We start from the raw sequence: 19,306 nt of genomic DNA, 5'->3' as shown, positions 1-19,306 counted from the left end.
TCTCTATTTCCTCATACTTACTATTATTATAAATAAAAGATAATTATTATTTACTGAGCATAGATCTTATGCCAAGCACTATGCCAAGTACTTTGAAAGCATTATCACATTTAACATTCTCACAAAAGTTCTGTGACAAAGGTATTGTTTTATCTTTATCTTGCCTATTAGAAAACTGAGTTAGAAAGATCAGTTAAATAAGTTGCACAAAGCCACAGAGCTAGGGAATTGTGATGCCTGTATTTTTATCCAGGATGTACTGGCTGCATTCTCTCCACCAGTGTACCCTGCTTCTCAGTCTTCTGGAGACCCAAATGGTGAGAGGATGGACAAGAGCACAAAAGAAGATGCCAAAATTTTACCCAAGTAGAAGGGTAGGCTGAATTTCTAGGCAGGACAAGCAGTTTTCCAAAACTCTTTTGTTGAGTTCTTAGGTTCGGATGATTGATCTCCTGTGTGACAGTTTCCTAAATTGCATGTCACCCAGGCGAAATGTATAGTTTGATGGGTCCACAGAAGAGGGGATTGGAGGAGGGGGAAAAAAACCATTCAAAGAAGCACAAAATTTAATTAAGGAAAACATTAGATCAATTAAGACTAAATGGTGGTATAAAACATTAAGGTAAAACATGTATTAGTGTGACATTTGCATTTTTATGAAGTATGAATCACAAAGAAATAATATATGCAGCTAAATTTCAGTTAACTCCCTTTTAAAAGTCTTGTTACCATGGTAATGCCAAGAATGAGTTTTCACAGGATGTAAGATATGGATTTTTTGATTTCTTAAAAGCAGTTTAAATAAAAACTACCAACAGCATGGCCTCTTTTCACTTCTCTTACATGACCAAGGGCCACTGAAAATAAGAATCACCTAGACATCTATTCCCAAAATCACACAGAAGAAAAAAAATACTAAAAATTGGACTGGATTTCCCTGTTATATTTTATTTTTTTATTCTCTTTTAGCCTTTAGTACATTTTTAATAGGTTCATTCCAAAAACAATGCCTACAAAAACATACTAATTGTGAGAAAAACAGAAGAATATTGTCTCTTCTTGGCACTCTTTATAATCCTACCTCTACTGGTTTAATTAGGAAGTTTTTAATAACAGCTACTCTCATTACTGAGATCAGTTAAAATTCTTACTATAAAGGCTATCTTTGACACCAACAGCTAAATTGTTTGCCTTCTGAATTCCAGATCTAAGAAAAGTTGCCCGAGTCTCTAATGAGTAATAAGAGATTGAGGTTTCTAGGCTACAAAAATCCTGTTGTGGCAAAAAAAGGCAGAAACCTAACTCCGAAATCAATAGCGTATTACTCTCTCCACAGGCAAGAGCTGCTGGGTCAGGGGAATCATGAAAAATTCATAGCGGAGGTGGCCAAGTCATCCATAAGATAGAGAAAATGATGCTATATCTAAAGATCCCTTGAGCAATCGAAAGCACTTTATAGATTTCACTGTGGATAAGTGCTGGTGTGTTTCATCTGGGTACCTTAATGCTGCTGCGATCTTATTTTTGACAGTCAATGAGGATGTTTTGATCTATATTTATAGGGTCCTATTTACGAATAGTTCTTAGCCTCTTTACAGTACTTGGATGGTAGTAGTCACAGGGATATGGTCTGAAGCTGCTTAAGTCTTGAAGATTCCTCTTGACTGGACCTGTTCTAGCTCAGTGTTCATTCCCTGCATCTCTAAAGGGAACAAACCTTTGAGTGTTGGATTCTTTACAAATGTATTTAATTCTCATTACAGCCCTGCAAATTAAGTATTACTATTATTGCTATTATTCCCATTTTATACATCAGCAAATGAAGTCCAGAAAGGTGAAGTAATATATTCTAGATCACAAAGAAAGTAAGAACATGAATCAGGATTTTAGCCCAGGTATTTTTTATCCCAAGGGCCACACAAATTCAGAAAACAAGTTTGCTTGCCCCACAGGGCCTTAAAATCCTTCATTTAAGGAATTATCCATAACCGGCCAATCCATACTCACAGAATCACAGAAGCAGACAAGGCTGTGTAGGCAGGCCCAGGCTAGGGCTATTGCCTCTGGCCCTTCCAATCCATTTTACATCCTTTTACCTCATCTTGGTTTCTCACCAACTACTTATATGTTAAACACAAAATTCTCAGTAGGATATCCTACCAATATTTTACAATGCAGTTCAAATTATACCTTATGGTACTCATAAATAGAAAGTCTTTAAAATTATTATGAATTTTTTCCTAATGTGCCAACACTCCCATGCCCTTGATAGCCATAATGCCCTTGAGAGAGGCTAAAGGACTGCAATGTTCTGCTTTCCAGCTATCCTACCTCTTCATAAACAATCTGAAGCCCAGGAATCAGCTTTATTTTGTTAAACTACTGACTCATCTCTCAATGGCTGCTATTTAGGATAAAGCCAAAACTCAGGTAGAATTCAAGCTTAAGTTTTCCTTTATTTTCTATTTCAAAACAACACTTTATTACTACTTAAACAGGCATTTTTAAAGAGTGGTTTTAGGTTCAAAGCAAAACTGAGAGAAGGTCCAGAGGTTTCCCATATAACCCTGTCCCCATAAACCCATACCCTCCCACATTATCAGTATCTCCTACCAGAGCAGTACATTTGTTATAAATAATGAACCTACCTTGAGGCATCATTATCACTCAGTATACAGTTTACATTAAGGTTCACTCTTGGGTGTTGTACGTTCTATGGATTTGAAGAAATGCATAATGACATGTTTCCACCATTATATCATACAGAGTTTTTGCCTAAAAGTCCTCTATGCTCTAGCCTATTCATCCCCCTCTCCACCCTACCCAATAATTGGCAACCACTGATCTTCTTACTGTCTCCTTTTAGCTTTTCTAGAATGTCATATATTGGAATTGTGTAGTATGTAACCTTTTAAGATTGGCTTCTTTAACCTACTAAAATGCATTTGAGGTTCCTTGATGTCTTTTCATGGACTGTTTGCTTATTTCTTGTTAGCACTGAAACATATTTCATTGTTTAGACTTTTCACAGTTTACTTATCCATTCACCTACTGAAGGACATCTTGGTTGCTTTCAAATTTTGGCAATTATAAATAAAACTGCTATAAACATCTTTGTGTAGGTTTTTGTGTGGATGTAAGTGCTCAACTCATCTGAATAAATATCAAGGAGGATGATTGTTATTTTCTACAGTAAGAGTATGTTTAGTTCTGTAGGACCATCTTCAAAAATGGATGTACCACTTTATATTCCCATCAGCAATGAATGAAAAAAGTCCTCCTGTTCCACATCCTCACTAGCATTAGGTGCTGTCAGTGTTTTGGATTTTGGCTGTTTTAATAGATGTACAGTGGTATTTCTCCATTTTATTATAATATCCTTTAAAATATATGATGTGGAACATCTTTTATACTTATTTGCTATCTCTGTATCTTCTTCAGTGAGGTGTCTATTCAGGTACTTTGTCCACATTTAGTTGGGTTGTTTATTTTTCTATTGTTGAATTTTAAGAGTTCTTCATATATTTTGGATAACAGCCCTTTATCAGATATATCTTTTACAAATATTTTCTCCCAATTTGTGGCTTATTTTTACATTTTCTTGGACAGTGTCTTTCACCGAGCAGAAATATTTAGTTTTACTGAACTCCACCCAGTTTATCAATTTTTTCTGTCATGGATTATGCTTTTAGTGTTGTATCTAAAAGTCATCACCAACCCAAGGTCACCAGGTTTTTTCCTATATTATCTTCTAGGAGTTTTATTAAGAGTTTTGCATTTTGTATTTATTAGGCCTGTGATCCATTTTGAGTTAATTTTTGTTAAAGGTATAAATTTTGTAACTAGATTCATTTTTTTCTATGTGGATGTCCAGTTATTCCAGCATCATTTGTTGAAGGGATTATCTTTCCTCTATTTTATTGTTTTTGTTTTTTTGTCAAAGTTCAGTTGACTATATTTATGGGTCTATTTCTGGGTTATTATGGTCCATTGATCTATCTGTTCATTCTTTTGTCAACCCCATAGTATCTTGATTATAGCTTTATAATAAGTCTTAAAGCCAGGTAGTGTCAGTTCTCTAACTTTGTTCTTCTTTATTATTGTGTTGGCTATTCTGTTTTTTTCCCCTCTCCATATAAACTTTTGAATCGATTTGTTGACATCATAAAATCTCTTTCTCAGATTTTGAGTGGAATTGCATGGAATCTATAGATCAACTTGGGAAGAACAGGCATCCTAATAATGTCAAGTCTTCCCATCCATGAACATGGACTATCTCTACATTTATTGACTTCTTTATAATTTTCCTTATGTAGATTTTGACATATCTAATTAAATTCACAAGTAACTAATTTTTTAGAGCACTAATGTAATAGTATTGTATTTTAATTTTTATTAGTAGATCTAAGTGGCTTTTTTTGGTTAAGATTTTATTTATTTATTCATGAGAGACACACAGACAGAGGCAGAGACACAGGCAGAGAGAGAAGCAGGCTCCATGCAGGGAGCCCGATGTGGGACCTGATCCTGGGGCCATGGGATCACACCCTGAGCTGAAGGGAGGCACTCAACCACTGAGCCACCCAGGTGCCCCAATAGTATTGTATTTTTAATTTAAAATTCCACTTCTTCATTGCTGGTAATCCTTTACATTTTTATTTCCTATTTTTTTTACTGTGTTTCTAAAACAGTAAAAATGTATCTTGTTTGTTCCAGATTGTTATGTCATCACATAATCCCCAAAAGGAGTCCTACACATTCACTAACATTCCTTTGCCTGAGTTTTTACCTGGAGTTTACCTGGAGTTCTCTGTCCTTGGGCTCTTTTAAAGCTTTGTTGAAGCCTTATCTCTTGTAGGCAGCATTTGCTAGCCTTTCTGACTGTGATAATCACTCCATCTCCTATAACCTACCACATATCTTTCAGCAACTACACTTTGCCTTTAAATAGACTCTACCTTCAGTGTGTCTTTATTCTACAGCCAGACTATTATCTCCTTAAAGCCAAATTCTGCTGGATCTCACATCAATCAGTTTATAAAAGTGCCAGAAACTGTGTCATGTAGGTTTACATTCAAATCTCATTTAGTGTGACTTCTCCAGGCTAGTTGATATTTCTCTTCTACCATAATCTTTTATTGCCTTCCACTAGTATCTTAAACAAAAGACAAATTTAACCAGCAATTCGCAGAATTGTCTTTAAGGGAAGTCTTTAAGGGAAGCAGTAGTCATCATGGTTGAATTACATGGAGAAGTGAGACTTCCTAATCTCAGATACTGTGAAAATACCTGGGTATTTATAAAATAAATAAAATATGTAAAGGAATAAAAATAAATAAATAAAAATAAAAATGTAAAGGAATACCAGCATCCCACTTCATGCATTTGTCAAATGCCTTTTATATGTCAGGTTCAGTGTTAGGCAGGAAGCAGATACAAAAATGAGGAAAATAGCACTGCCTCTTAAGGGGCTCAGAGTCTAATGAGAAAGCTCCAAAAAAATATTGGGGCTAATTCTCAAAAGACTTAGAAGCTCACTAGAGAAAGAAAAGAGGGAGAATCAACATGAGTAAAGATCTGGACATTACCCGCTCTAATGTACTGCCAATATTCCTTAAATATAGAATTAAAAAAAATTATTCTCATTACATATTTTTCCATCCTATTCTAGATTTCTTTTTGTCTCACTTTCATAAAAGAAATGAATAAGAAAGTCACTGGCACCGAAAATTTCTCATCTATGGCAGGTCTTTTTATAAGCATTTAATGTTCTTGGTAAGGGGGGTGGGGGTGGGAAGGAGGCCAACAGAGCCTAGAGAGATTGTTAGGTAAGTCTTAATCTCCATGAGAGAAAGACTGCATTGTTACCAGACTGATCCAGGCCTCAACCTGCTGTGGTATACTGAGAGGCTTAATCCTACAAATTGCCTTAAAATACCCAGTCAATGCCATCACCAAAGCAGAAGGCATTATGGATCATAAAGGGAGCCAAGCAGAAAGAACAAAGGAGATTTTTCACACTGGGCACCACTAAGATGCTATGCCTTTTAAAGTCTGTTTGCCAATGGCCTGGCCAAACTCCAAATCTAGTAATTATCCTATTCATTACTAAATGCACCTACCAGCCTGAACAAGAACTTAAAAAATAGGGATTCTTTTGTGTGTCTTCTAATAATAGTAAATGGTAATAATGGTAAAAAAAAACAAAAACAAAAACAAAAAAAAACCCACTATTTATTATAAATCTACAATGTGATCCATTATAGATGCTATCACATCTAATTATCATAAGAACTCTGCAAGGTATATAATTCTTACCATACACACCTTACCTCCACTGACCTCTCACCATTTTAAAAATGAGAATCTGATTTTTTTAAAGTGCAAGTTTAAGAGTAATTTACCCAAAGTCACACAACTAGTAAATGGCAGACTCAGGATTTAAACCCAGGCTAGTCTAGCAATGACGCTGCTGTCATTTCTTCTTTACTGCATTGCCTCTCATGAAGTGTTCCTATATTACCTAACTTCAGGAATGGTCAATATATAACCACAGGGCTACACATTCAAGGACACTAGCTATGCACAGGACTGAAAGGAACAAAAACTACTTCCCACATCAGAAATCAAGATCAGATCCAGAAGACAATTCTGGAAGAAATGAAGTATAAATGTGTTGGCCTCCTTTCTGGGTTTCTTAGTTATGATCATTTTTAAGTTTTTATGATTATGGTCTCTGGAGAAAAAGAGTGATTGAGAAGGGATAAAAATCACAAAACATAATGAAAATAGATTAGACAAAAATAAAAATAGTAGCCAACTCATCAAAACAGAAGTTGGAAAAGAAAAAAAAGGACAGACATAACTTACCAATCACCTAAAATAATATAAATTCAATAGAATGAATCAAAGGATAACATATTCAAGAAGCAAAACATGTCCATTATGGTAATAATATATACCATAATATGGTAATGAAGGGGATTAAAACCTGAGAATCTGAGTTTGAGCCATGTTTCACCACTATATAGCTCTATGATCTTAGATAATTAATTTATCTGTGCCTAGTTCCCTCATCTGCGAAATGAAACATTATATTCGTCTTTTTCAGTTATGAGAATTAACTATTTTTAAAAATTCTAAACATACACAATTTTTAGTTATTTTTAGTATTTCTCCATGACCTATTGACCTTTGAAATTCAGGATAAATTCAGAAAGGCAAGGTATTTAGGGTGAAACAACTAGAAAACAGAGTCAAAGCAACATAAAATAAATGCATAATAGAAAATAAAAAATTAAATATGATAAGGTGGTCAGAAAAACATGGAGAAGAAAAATAACTAACATTTACTGAGACCTGATTTAGTTCCAGAACAATTGTTTCAGAAACAATCTTATTTAAGAGCTAACAACTTTGAATGGAGGGTATTTCCCCTAAGTTTATAAAGAAGGAAACTAAAGTTCAAAAATACACAGAAATTTACCCAAAGTCACACAGCTAAAGTGCTGGAGTTTTAATTCAAACAGATTTCTTAGGCTCCAAAATCCATATTTCAGAGGCAGTAACTCTTCAGCTGGATCCTGAACAAAAAGCAGAGCTAGTACAGCACAGCATGGAAAACAAACCAAACCATACCAAAACCTAGTCTAGCACATCATTCAAGGTCTGGCTAGAAACAGATGGCAAACTCAAACAAGATAAACGAGAGTTTAATAAAGGAATAATTTATGAGTGTGAACAGAGTAAGGAAAACCAACCAGGGATAATGAAATATCCCAGTTCTAGTAAAAGCAAAAAGCTTTTACCTTATACCCATGGAGGTTCAAGCGTATCTAAAGCTCTTTAGGAATGAAGGATCATTGGGAGAGAGTTATTACCAAAACTTGGAAAATGTTAAGGTGGCTTTAACAGAGAAGAAATAAACATTCCAATCTCTCTCTTTTCCCATCTTGTGATACCTTGACAGTCCCTCTCAACGGCACACAAATGCAAACCAGAGCATGCCTGCTAATAAGAGAGCCTGCTAATTTAGTACATAAGGTCAATCTCCTGGGACTCTAAGCACGGTAGAAAAAAAGTGGAGTGAGGATCTAAGGGGTAAATGGAAAATATCGAGAACACGAGAGAAATGGCCCAAGGTATTTTTAGGTTTTAGCCATACTTTTAATGGGAGACTCTGCTATTACCAACAACTATGACTATAAGAATAGAATACTTAATACTGAGATCAATGAAATTGAGTAAGGAGTAGATAGGGAATATGAAAAGAAAGTATGGCTCACCTCTAAACTCTATAATTTGACCTTGCCTTTGTCCTGATTTCCCAGAAAATACTTTTAAAATACAATATATTAGATCATCTCAAATTGTTAGTTTCCAATATTTTATAAGTATTTTTTCACTACTCTTATACGGAGAAAGATTTCAAAAAATTGTTATGTTTCTGAGAAGGAAAAAGCCTTATAAAGTTAAGGTGCTGAGCAGAATAAGATTTTATGGTTTGGCAAACCCACATCAATCCTGTTGAACCCCTTTGGAAATCATGCAAATAAGTGTCTCTACGTATTCTGCATGCATGTGTGTGTGCATGTACATGTATGAATACACATATCTATATTGTAGATGGTGGTATAATTCATTCATTCAACATTTAGCGTATGCCTGCTTGAAAAGCTTTGTGCTGGGTAAAAGTAAGACAGAGATATTAAAAATATAGTGCCTTCAGGAACCTCAAACAAAAGTTGTCATTTTGTCTTGTTCCCATAAATAAAATACTTAATTGTGGAGGAAAAGAACTGAAGTTAATTTCTATTATCATTTTCACAATGCTTACTACTTTAAGAAATCATATCACACAGTAAGCATCAACAGTTTTTACTGAATGAGTAAAAATGAATATTAGGATCACAGCATATGAGAAACAAAAAACCTTACCACATTCTTTAAGGCTTCTTTCCTTTGTTCATGGTCTTTTTTTCAATTTAGAACACTTTTCCTTGCTATGATCTCCCATTCATTTTTGTACGTAAGCTCTGTATTGAAGTATATCATACATACATAGATAAATTACAAATGCATAGCTTGATAATTTTTTTAGAAACCAGCACACCTGTATATGCCACCCTCAGATCAAGAAATAGAGCAAAACCAGCACTCCATAAGGCCCTTTTCAGGTACAACCCACTAAACAACAGTAACTACTATACTAACTTTTAATAATGTTATTTTTGTTCATTTTCAACTTTGTATGAATGAAATCATATGGCATATGCTCTTAAGTGTCTGGTCCCTTTCTCTCCATATTATTTTTGTGCGATTCTTCCATGTTGCTGCGTGTAGTTATAGTTCACTCATTCTCAATGCTGTTCGGTATTCCAAGATATCGGCAGGATTGTAATTCAATTTACTAATTCTAGCCATTTGAATAATACTCATTTGATTATTATAAATAGACCAATAAAAATATTTCTGTATGCCTTTTTGGAGAATGTGTGCATTTCTGGGACTGAAAAACAAGTATTATCTATTAGAGCAAAAGGTTTATGTATATTAGCACTAGTTGTATTTTTATATTACTTTCCTACGTGTTTATACCAATTTACATGCCCGCCAACAATATATGAGTTCCAGTCCAAATAAATTTAAGATTCAATTTGAGCTTAGTTATTTCATTTTGGAAGTATTTCCTTATCACCCCAGTCCATCAGTTGCCCTTTACTTATGCTACTAAACTATATTCCGCATATTTTATACCTCTTCTACTTTACTTTTCTTCTGTCTTCACCTCTAGTATACAAGTGTCTGAGGGCAGAAAGTAGACTTTATTCATATTAACAGCCTTAACAAATGTTGAATAAGTGAATGGATTACATTATTGAATCCTACTTCCTTTCTATTATAAAAGAAAAAGTGAGACCTAGAAGAGTGAAGTGCCTTGGTTCTCCCAATAAATCACTAGCACAGTGGCACAGCTGGGTTTAGAGTCTGGAGGTCATGCCTCCTAATTCATTGCTCTTTTCACTACATTATGCTGCTTTCTTTAAAAATCTTATTCTCACAATAAACCTACAAATAAGTTTAGCTGCATTTCTCTTTTTCAAAGGAGAAGGCAAAGGACACAGTGTAAATCTCCTGACGGTTGATGATAAGGTTATAGAACTTGTCTATACTCTGTGACAGAAAACCCAACTAGAAGAGAAACTGTATTTCAAGACAAACAAATATGCAAGGGACAAAATAGTTAGGCATAAAGAGCTCTGGGAAAAACCTCTTAAATTCATAGATCCAAATATTCCTAAAGGTTGGAGATGGTCTCAATTTATAAACCCCATAAAATGCTCTGAATTATTGGATAGTACAGTATCTGATTTTAAAGAATTATATAGAGACATGAAAAGATGAGACAGGTGCCAGATATGCCCTGACAGTTTGTAGTTATGGCCTGATGTTACAGAAATCTGCCAAATAATATTCTAGTACAGAGATTTATGTTGAATTTTATAAAGCACCAAAGCAAATACACTGAGAAAGAAATGGATAAAACAGTCAAGCACAGAAGAATGAACACAGAGTATCAGTGCAATTCAAAAGGAAAGGGAACTTAGATCATTTGGTTTCTCACTGAGGCAAACTAGGATCCTTTCGTAAAATATTTAAATCATTCAGAACAAAATCATTTAAATAAATAAATTATTAACACTGTCTATGTGAAAAGCACTAAGGAAGATACAAAGAAGTACAGCAATTTTTATCATGAATTTTTATACATGAATCTTGTCTGTTCCTAAAGCATCCCAACCACTCCTGAAAGACACAGTGTTTCACTCCTGATATCTAAGCAGTTTTCCCCAAGCTACGGAGGGCACCACACTTGTCCTTCCCATGTGCTGTAGCACCTTAAAGACCCTCTGGTATGAAACAGGCAACCTGTGTGCAGACCGCAGATTCTGTTCGACCTCTCAGAATTCCTTGTCCCACCTCTATTAGTATATTACTGCCAAGAGAATAGATACTAAGAGAATAGATATTTCTCCTTATCCACCTATTATATTCTCAACAAACTGTGTCCTCAATTAAAAAGACCCAAGAAATGCTACTAATGAATCCAGAAGAAGTATTGCTTGAATCAAATTTCATTGAGTCTCCACGATGTGAACAGTTGACTTCACTTATTATTTGGCTTGCTTAGGCAGCAGCAAGTTTCATTCAAGTGATCATAATTCTAGTAGTCATGTTTCTTCCACTCATCTTAAATATTCTTAACCTAGCACCCTACAATGTAGCCAAATATAACTATGCATAATCAAAAGATTACAGACTTCACAATCAGAATGACCATGCCTATCCAGTTACTAGCTATATGAACTTAGACAAGATACTAAATCTCATTGTGCCTCAGTTTCCTAGTTTGCAAAATGGAGTGATAATACCTTCTCTGAAGGGTTATTGTAAAAATCAAGTGAGGAAACCATCAAAATTCTAGAGGAGAACATGGGCAGTAACTTCTTTGACCTTGCCTTTAGCGACTTACTAGATATTCTTCTGAGGCAAGGGAAACAAAAGCAAAAATAAACTACTAAGAGTTCATCAAGATAAAAAGCTTCTGCATAGTAAAGGAAACAATCAACAAAACTAAAAAGCCACCTTCAAAATGGGAGAAGATATTTGCAAATGACATCTGATAAAGGGTTAGTATCCAAAATCTATAAAGAACTCAGTCCCTATCAAAATACCATGGACTTTCTTCAGAGAGTTAGAACAAATTATTTTAAGATTTGTGTGGAATCAGAAAAGACCCCAAATAGCCAGGGGAATTTTAAAAAAGAAAACCATATCTGGGGGCATCACAATGCCAGATTTCAGGTTGTACTACAAAGCTGTGGTCATCAAGACACTGTGGTACTGGCACAAAAACAGACACATAGATCAATGGAACAGAATAGAGAACCCAGAAGTGGACCCTGAACTTTATGGTCAACTAATATTCGATAAAGGAGGAAAGACTATCCATTGGAAGAAAGACAGTCTCTTCAATAAATGGTTCTGGGAAAATTGGACATCCACATGCAGAAGAAGGAAACTAGACCAATCTCTTTCACCATACACAAAGATAAACTCAAAATGGATGAAAGATCTAAATGTGAGACAAGATTCCATCAAAACCCTAGAGGAGAACACAGGCAACACCCTTTTTGAACTCAGCAACAGTAACTTCTTGCAAGATACATCCACGAAGGCAAAAGAAACAAAAGCAAAAAATGAACTATTGGGACTTCATCAAGATAAGAAGCTTTTGTTTTTTTTTTTTGTTGTTTTTTTTTTTTCATTTTTTTTTATTTTTTTAATTTATTTATGATAGGCACACAGTGAGAGAGAGAGAGGCAGAGACACAGGCAGAGGGAGAAGCAGGCTCCATGCACCGGGAGCCCGATGTGGGATTCGATCCCGGGTCTCCAGGATCGCGCCCTGGGTCAAAGGCAGGCGCCAAACCGCTGCGCCACCCAGGGATCCCGATAAGAAGCTTTTGTACAGCAAAGGATACAGTCAACAAAACTAAAAGACAACCTACAGAATGGGAGAGGATATTTGCAAATGATTTATCAGATAAAGGGCTAGTATCCAAGATCTATAAAGAACTTCTTAAACTCAACACCAAAGAAACAAGCAATCCAATCATGAAATGGGCAAAAGACATGAAGAGAAATCTCACAGAGGAAGACATAGACATGGCCAACATGCACATGAGAAAATGCTCTGCATCACTTGCCATCAGGGAAATACAAATCAAAACCACAATGAGATACCACCTCACACCAGTGAGAATGGGGAAAATTAACAAGGCAGGAAACAACAAATGTTGGAGAGGATGTGGAGAAAAGGGAACCCTCTTACACTGTCGGTGGGAATGTGAACTGGTGCAGCCACTCTGGAAAACTGTGTGGAGGTTCCTCAGAGAGTTAAAAATAGACCTGCCCTATGACCCAGCAATTGCACTGTTGGGGATTTACCTCAAAGATACAGATTCAATGAAACGCAGGGACACCTGCACCCCGATGTTTATAGCAGCAATGGCCACAATAGCCAAACTGTGGAAGAAGCCTCTGTGTCCATCGAAAGATGAGTGGATAAAGAAGATGTGGTTTATGTATACAATGGAATATTACTCAGCTATTAGAAATGACAAATACCCACCATTTGCTTCAACGTGGATGGAACTGGAGGGTATTAGGCTGAGTGAAGTAAGTCAGTCGGAGAAGGACAAACATTATATGTTCTCATTCATTTGGGGAATATAAATAATAGTGAAAGGGAATATAAGGGAAGGGAGAAGAAATGTGTGGGAAATATCAGAAAGGGAGACAGAACGTAAAGACTGCTAACTCTGGGAAACGAACTAGGGGTGGTAGAAGGGGAGGAGGGCGGGTGGTGGGAGTGAATGGGTGACGGGCACTGGGGTTATTCTGTATGTTGGTAAACTGAACACCAATAAAAAATAAATTAAAAAAATCTATAAAGAACAGAGAGGGGGGATCCCTGGGTGGCGCGGCGGTTTAGCGCCTGCCTTTGGCCCAGGGCGCGATCCTGGAGACCCGGGATCGAATCCCACGTCGGGCTCCCGGTGCATGGAGCCTGCTTCTCCCTCTGCCTGTGTCTCTGCCTCTCTCTCTCTCACTGTGTGCCTATCATAAAAATTAAAAAAAAATTAAAAAAAAAAAAAAAAAAGAACAGAGAGGGAGGCAAACCATAAGACACTTTTAACTATAGGAAACAAATTAAGAGTTGCTAAAGGGAAAGTGGGTGGGGGGGATGGGGTAACTGAATGATGGGCATTAAGGAGGGCACTTGAAGTAATGAGCACTGGGTGTTGAATGAAACTGATGAATCACTGAATTCTACCTCAAATTAATAACATAGTATATGTTAATTAAATTGAATTTCAATTAAAAAATTTAAAAACTACAATGAGATATTGCCTCACATCAATCAGAATAGCTAAAATTAACAACACAGTAAAGAACAGGTATTGATGAGGATGCAGAGAAAGGGGAACTATCACTTTTTAACTGTCTTACACTGTTGGTGGGAATGCAAACTGGTGCAACCACTTTGAAAAAGTTTGGAGGTTCCTTAAAAAGTTAAAAACAGAACTACCCTTATGACCCAGTAATTGTAGTACTAGGTATTCACCCAAAGGATACAAAAATACTGGTTCAAAGGGATACATGCACCCCAATATTTAAAGCAGCATTATCAACAATAGTCAAATTATGGAAAGAACCCAAAAGTTCAATGATGGTGAATGGATAAAAAAGTTGTGGTATCTATATATCTATATCTATATCTATATCTATATCTATATCTATATCTATATCTATATCATCTATTAGCCATCAAAAAGAATGAAATCTTTCCTTTTGCAGTGATGTGGATGGAGTTAGAGAGTATTATGCTAAGCTAAAGAAATCAGAAGAAAGACAAATATCATATGATTTCACTCAGATGTGTAATTTAAGAAACAAAACAGATAAACATGGGGGATAAAAAAAAAAAGAAAGGCAAACCAGAAAACAGACTCTTAAATACAGAGAAAAAATTGATGGTTACTGGAAGGGAGATGGGCAGGAGAAGCGGTTGCTTAAACAGGTGATGGGTATTAAGGAAGGCACTTGTACTGAGCACTGAGTATTGTATGTAAGTGATGAATCACTAAACTCTATACCCCAAACTATCATCACACCGTATGATAACTAACTGGAATTTAAATAAAAACTTGCGTGGGGGTGGGGGGAGATCAAATGAGAAAATCACTGAAAGTTATCTACAGAGGTACACACATAGAAAATGCTGAAATCATGGGAGACATCATTATCTTTATGATTACCCTCAATATACCAAGCCATTTTGTGCCCCATTCTTTTTTGCTCAGGCTTTTTCCCTTAGTCCAGAATGCCCTTCTCCCTATCCTCACTTAATAAAATCCTCTTTTTGCCTTCTGATTTTCTTCAAGAGTCATCTCCTTTGTGATTTTTCCAGATTGCTTCTCCTCCCCAGCCAGTTCCTCTTCAGTATCTTAGGTAGATTGCAGGTGGGTTACAAGAAATGATCATATACATTCTCTAAAATCAGATTATGTTACTAATTTAATTAATGAGGGATACAGAAAAGTAGCTTAGTACAGAAACTACACAGGGCAAGGACAACAGATGCAACATATCTTTCTTAGCTCTTCCTTGGCCCTTGGTTTCCTAAGGAATCACGCAGCTGCTGGTAATAGCTCCACTAAGGCTCAATCCTACCAGAACTGTCCAAATTCGTACTTTTCTGCTATGTCTCTCTTCCTTTTCTATACTTATGGTGTACATCACCATTTTAGATGAACTTCATTAAAAACATAAACACTTCCATTTTAAGAAAACTTTTACAACATCTAGACAGCTTGATTATAGAACAAAACAGTTTCAGAAAGGAAAGTCGAAACAAGTCTCTAAATAATACCTATATCCTCAAGGTCTCAGAAGTTTCCTCCTTAGCATTTGACGTCTTTAACTCAGCTACTAATTTACTTGTTTGCTTACTGATAGAGTAGCAAGCTTATTACATTTTGAATGTCATTACTACTAAGGTTGAAAATTTACAAGATCCTTTCACCTGAATGGTTCAGCTACCAAATTTAGATCCAAGGACCAAGGGCATAGATTCACTTCCTTTGAACACACAAAGTAAATTCTATGATCTCACTACAACTTAAGAAACTTCAAAACCGTGTTTGTGAAATGATTTATATGATATATGTATATATAACTGTCAACTGACTAAACTGTGAGCTCCTCATAAACAAAGACTATCACTTTTTAATTCTGTACTCTCTGGGATTTTGCAGCACCTTAAATACAGCACAGTGGTTAAAAGCAAGGGCCTTGCATTTAAGGCTTAAATGTAGTCTTGGCTCTACCACTGACTAGCTGTGGACTTCTGGGCAAGTTACCTACATGGTCTAAGGCTCATTTTCCTCCTCTGTAGAAAGAAAATACAACTTCCACCTCCTAAGGTTTTTGGTAGTACTGGAGTGTGTGTGTGTGTGTGTGTGTGTGCATGTGTAGAATTAAAGGCCTTAGCATAGTAATAAGCACATTATAAGCATTCAATAAATGTTAACCATTTAATTAATTTTTTGTTTTTATTTAAATTCCAGTTAACATATGGGATAATGCTAGTTTTAGGTGTACAATAACATGATTCAACACTTCCATGCAACACACAATGCTCATTACATATTACCTCCTTAATTCCCATCACTTACCTCACCTTTCCTACCATGCAACCCTTACTCTGATAACCATCACTTTGTTCTCTATAGTTAAGAGTCTACTTCTTGGTTTAACTCTTTTTTTTTTTTCCAATGTTGCTCAATTGTTTTATCTCTTGAATTCCACATGAGTGAAATCATATATTTGTCTTTCTCTGACTTATTTCACATAGCATAATACTCTCTAGCTCCATCTATGTCATTGCAAATGACAAGAATTCATTCGTCATATGTCTGAGTATATATACACCACATCTTCTATATCCATTCATCTATCCATGAACACCTGGGCTGCTTCCATATCTTGGCTAATGTAAATAATGCTGCAACAAACAGAGTGGTGCATGTGTCCCCTTGAATTAGTGTTTTTGTATTCTTTGGGTAAATATCCAGTAGTGTGACTGCTGGATAGCACTATAAAGTAGCTTTATTTTTAACTTTTTTTTTAAGATTTTATTTATTCATGAGAGACAGAGACAGAGAGAGAGACAGAGACACAGGCAGAGGGAGAAGCAGGCTCCATGCAGGGAGCCCGATGCAAGACTCCATCCTGGGACCCCAGGATCACGCCCTGGGCTGAAGGTGGCACTAAACCGCTGAGCCACCAGGGTGTTCCTATTTTTAACTTTTTGATGAACCTCCATGCTACTTTCCAGAGCAGCTGCACCAATTTGCATTCCCACCAACAGTGCACAAGGTTTCCTTTTCCTTCATATCCTCACCAACACCTATGGTTTCTCAATGTTGATTTTAGCCATTCTGACAGGTGTTGGGTGATATCTCATGGTAGACCCGATTTGTATTTCCCTGATGGTAAGTGATGACAAACATTTTTTCAGGTGTCTGTTGGCCATCTGGATATCTCCTTTGGAGAAATGTCTGTTCATGTCTTCTGTCCATATTTAATTGGATTATTTGGGTTTTGGGTGTTGAGTTTTTTAAGTTCTTTATATATTTTGGCTACAGATGTCATTTGCACATATTTTCTCCCAATCCGTATGTTGCCTATTAATTTTGTTGACTGTTTCCTTCACTGTATAGAAATTTTTTATTTTGATGTAATCCCAATAGCTCATTTTTGCCTTTGTTTGCCTCAGGAGACATATCTAGAAAAAAGTTGTTATGGGTGATGTCAAAGAGGCTACTGCCTGTGTTTACTTCTAGGATTTCTATGATTTCAAGTCTCATATTTAGGTTTTTAATATATTTTGAACTTAATTTTGTGTATGGTGCCATAAAGTGGTCCATTTCTTTCTTTTGCATGAAGCTGTCCAGTTTTCCCAACACCATTGTTGAACAGACACTCTTTCCCATTGGATATTCTTTCCTGCTTTGTCAAGATAAAGTGATCATATTGTTGTGGGTTCCTTTCTGAATTTTCTATTCTGTTCCATCGATCTATGTACTCTTTTTGTGGTACCATGATGTTTTGATTACTGCATCTTTTTAATATAACTTGAAGCCCAGAATTGTGATGCCTTTAGCTTTTCTTTTTTTTTTTCAAGATTTTATGTATTTATTTGAGAGAGAGAGAGAGAGAGAGAGCATGAGCAGGGGGAGAGGCAGAGGGAGTGCAGGAGGGAGAAGTAGACTCCCCACTGAGCTGGAAGTCTGATATGGCTCTCTTCCAGGACCCTGGCATCATTATCTGAGCCAAAGGCTGACGCTTAACTGTAGCTTTGCTTTGCTTGTTCAAAATTGCTTTGACTACTGGGGACTTTTATGCATACAAATGCATAAAATCTTAGTATTGTATGTTCTAGCTCTGTGAAAAATGTTGATATTTTGATAGAGATTTTATGAAATATGTAGGCTGCTTTGATAATATAGATATTTTTACAGTATAAGTCCATCAAACAATGAATGGATAAAGAAGCTGTGGTCTATGTATACAATGGAATATTACTCAGCCATTAGAAATGATGAATACTCACCTTTGCTTCAACGTGGACAGAACTGGAGGGTATGATGCTGAGTGAAGTAAGTCAGAGAGAAGGACAAACATTATATGGTTTCACTCATACAGGGAATATAAAAAATAGTGAAAGGGATTATAGGGGAAAGGAGAAAAAATGAGTAGGAAATATCTTTGAGAATGACAGAACGTGAGAGATACCTAACTCTGGGAAATGAACAAGGGGTAGTGGAAGGGGAGGTGTGAGTGGAGGGTTGGGGTGACTGGGTGATGGGCACTGAGGGGGGCACTTGATGTGATGAGCACTGAGTGTTATGCTATATGTTGGCAAATCGAACCCCAATAAAAAATATACAAAAAAATAAAAAACAAAATGAAAAAAAATATTTTCTATTTTCTAGTTCTTCCTCATATCCATGTCAGCTTCAATGAATTATAAACTTCTGTGAGGTAAGGGAGTCACAAACACCTGGAACTAACTCTGGTTCTAGGTGTACCAGCTGTGTAACTTGTGTTTCTTCATCAGTAAACTGGAATAATGTCACCCATCAGGGCATATGTGGAAATTAAATTAAATAATACATGTAATGTATATGAAATACCTTGAGCAGTGATTAGCATTAGAGAAATCACTTATTAAATCTTAGGATTTTTTAAAAGATTTTATTTATTTATTCATAAGAGACATAGAGAGAGGCAGAGACATAGGCAAAGGGAGAGGGAGAAGCAGGCTCCCCTCAGGAAGCCTGATGTGGGACTCAATCCCTGAACTCCAGGATCATGCACTGAGCCGAAGGCAGAGCTTAACCACTGAGCCATCCAGGCATCCCTAAATCTTAGGATTATTATTATTATTATTTTTTGGTCACCATTGCTCTCCTATTTTCCATTGAACCTAGAATTTCAGAAAAGAACGTAATTCTCCAAAAAGTGTCTCCTCCATGTCCCTATTCCTTTTTCCTTGACTATGTAGACTGAAAGCATAACTCATCTAATTCTGAAAGCAAAGCAATTTTTGGCATATGTTCATCTCCTTGTTGGTTTATTGAAGAAGAAGCATGCTGCTGGAGGCCTAGAGAGGC

At 36.2% G+C, this 19,306-nt stretch overlaps 1 protein-coding gene across 8 annotated transcripts in view; it reads right to left on the bottom strand.

The window, feature by feature from the left end:
- LOC140602551 (BEN domain-containing protein 5) overlaps positions 1 to 19,306 on the bottom strand; it is a 1,370,322-nt gene that overhangs the window by 985,203 nt on the left and 365,813 nt on the right. The window lies entirely within an intron of this gene.

This window comes from Canis lupus, chromosome 13, assembly GCF_048164855.1.
Source record: "Canis lupus baileyi chromosome 13, mCanLup2.hap1, whole genome shotgun sequence".
Taxonomy (NCBI): Eukaryota; Metazoa; Chordata; class Mammalia; order Carnivora; family Canidae; genus Canis; species Canis lupus.
Note: the sequence above shows the minus strand (reverse complement) of the source record. Positions and strands in the feature narration are given on the sequence as shown.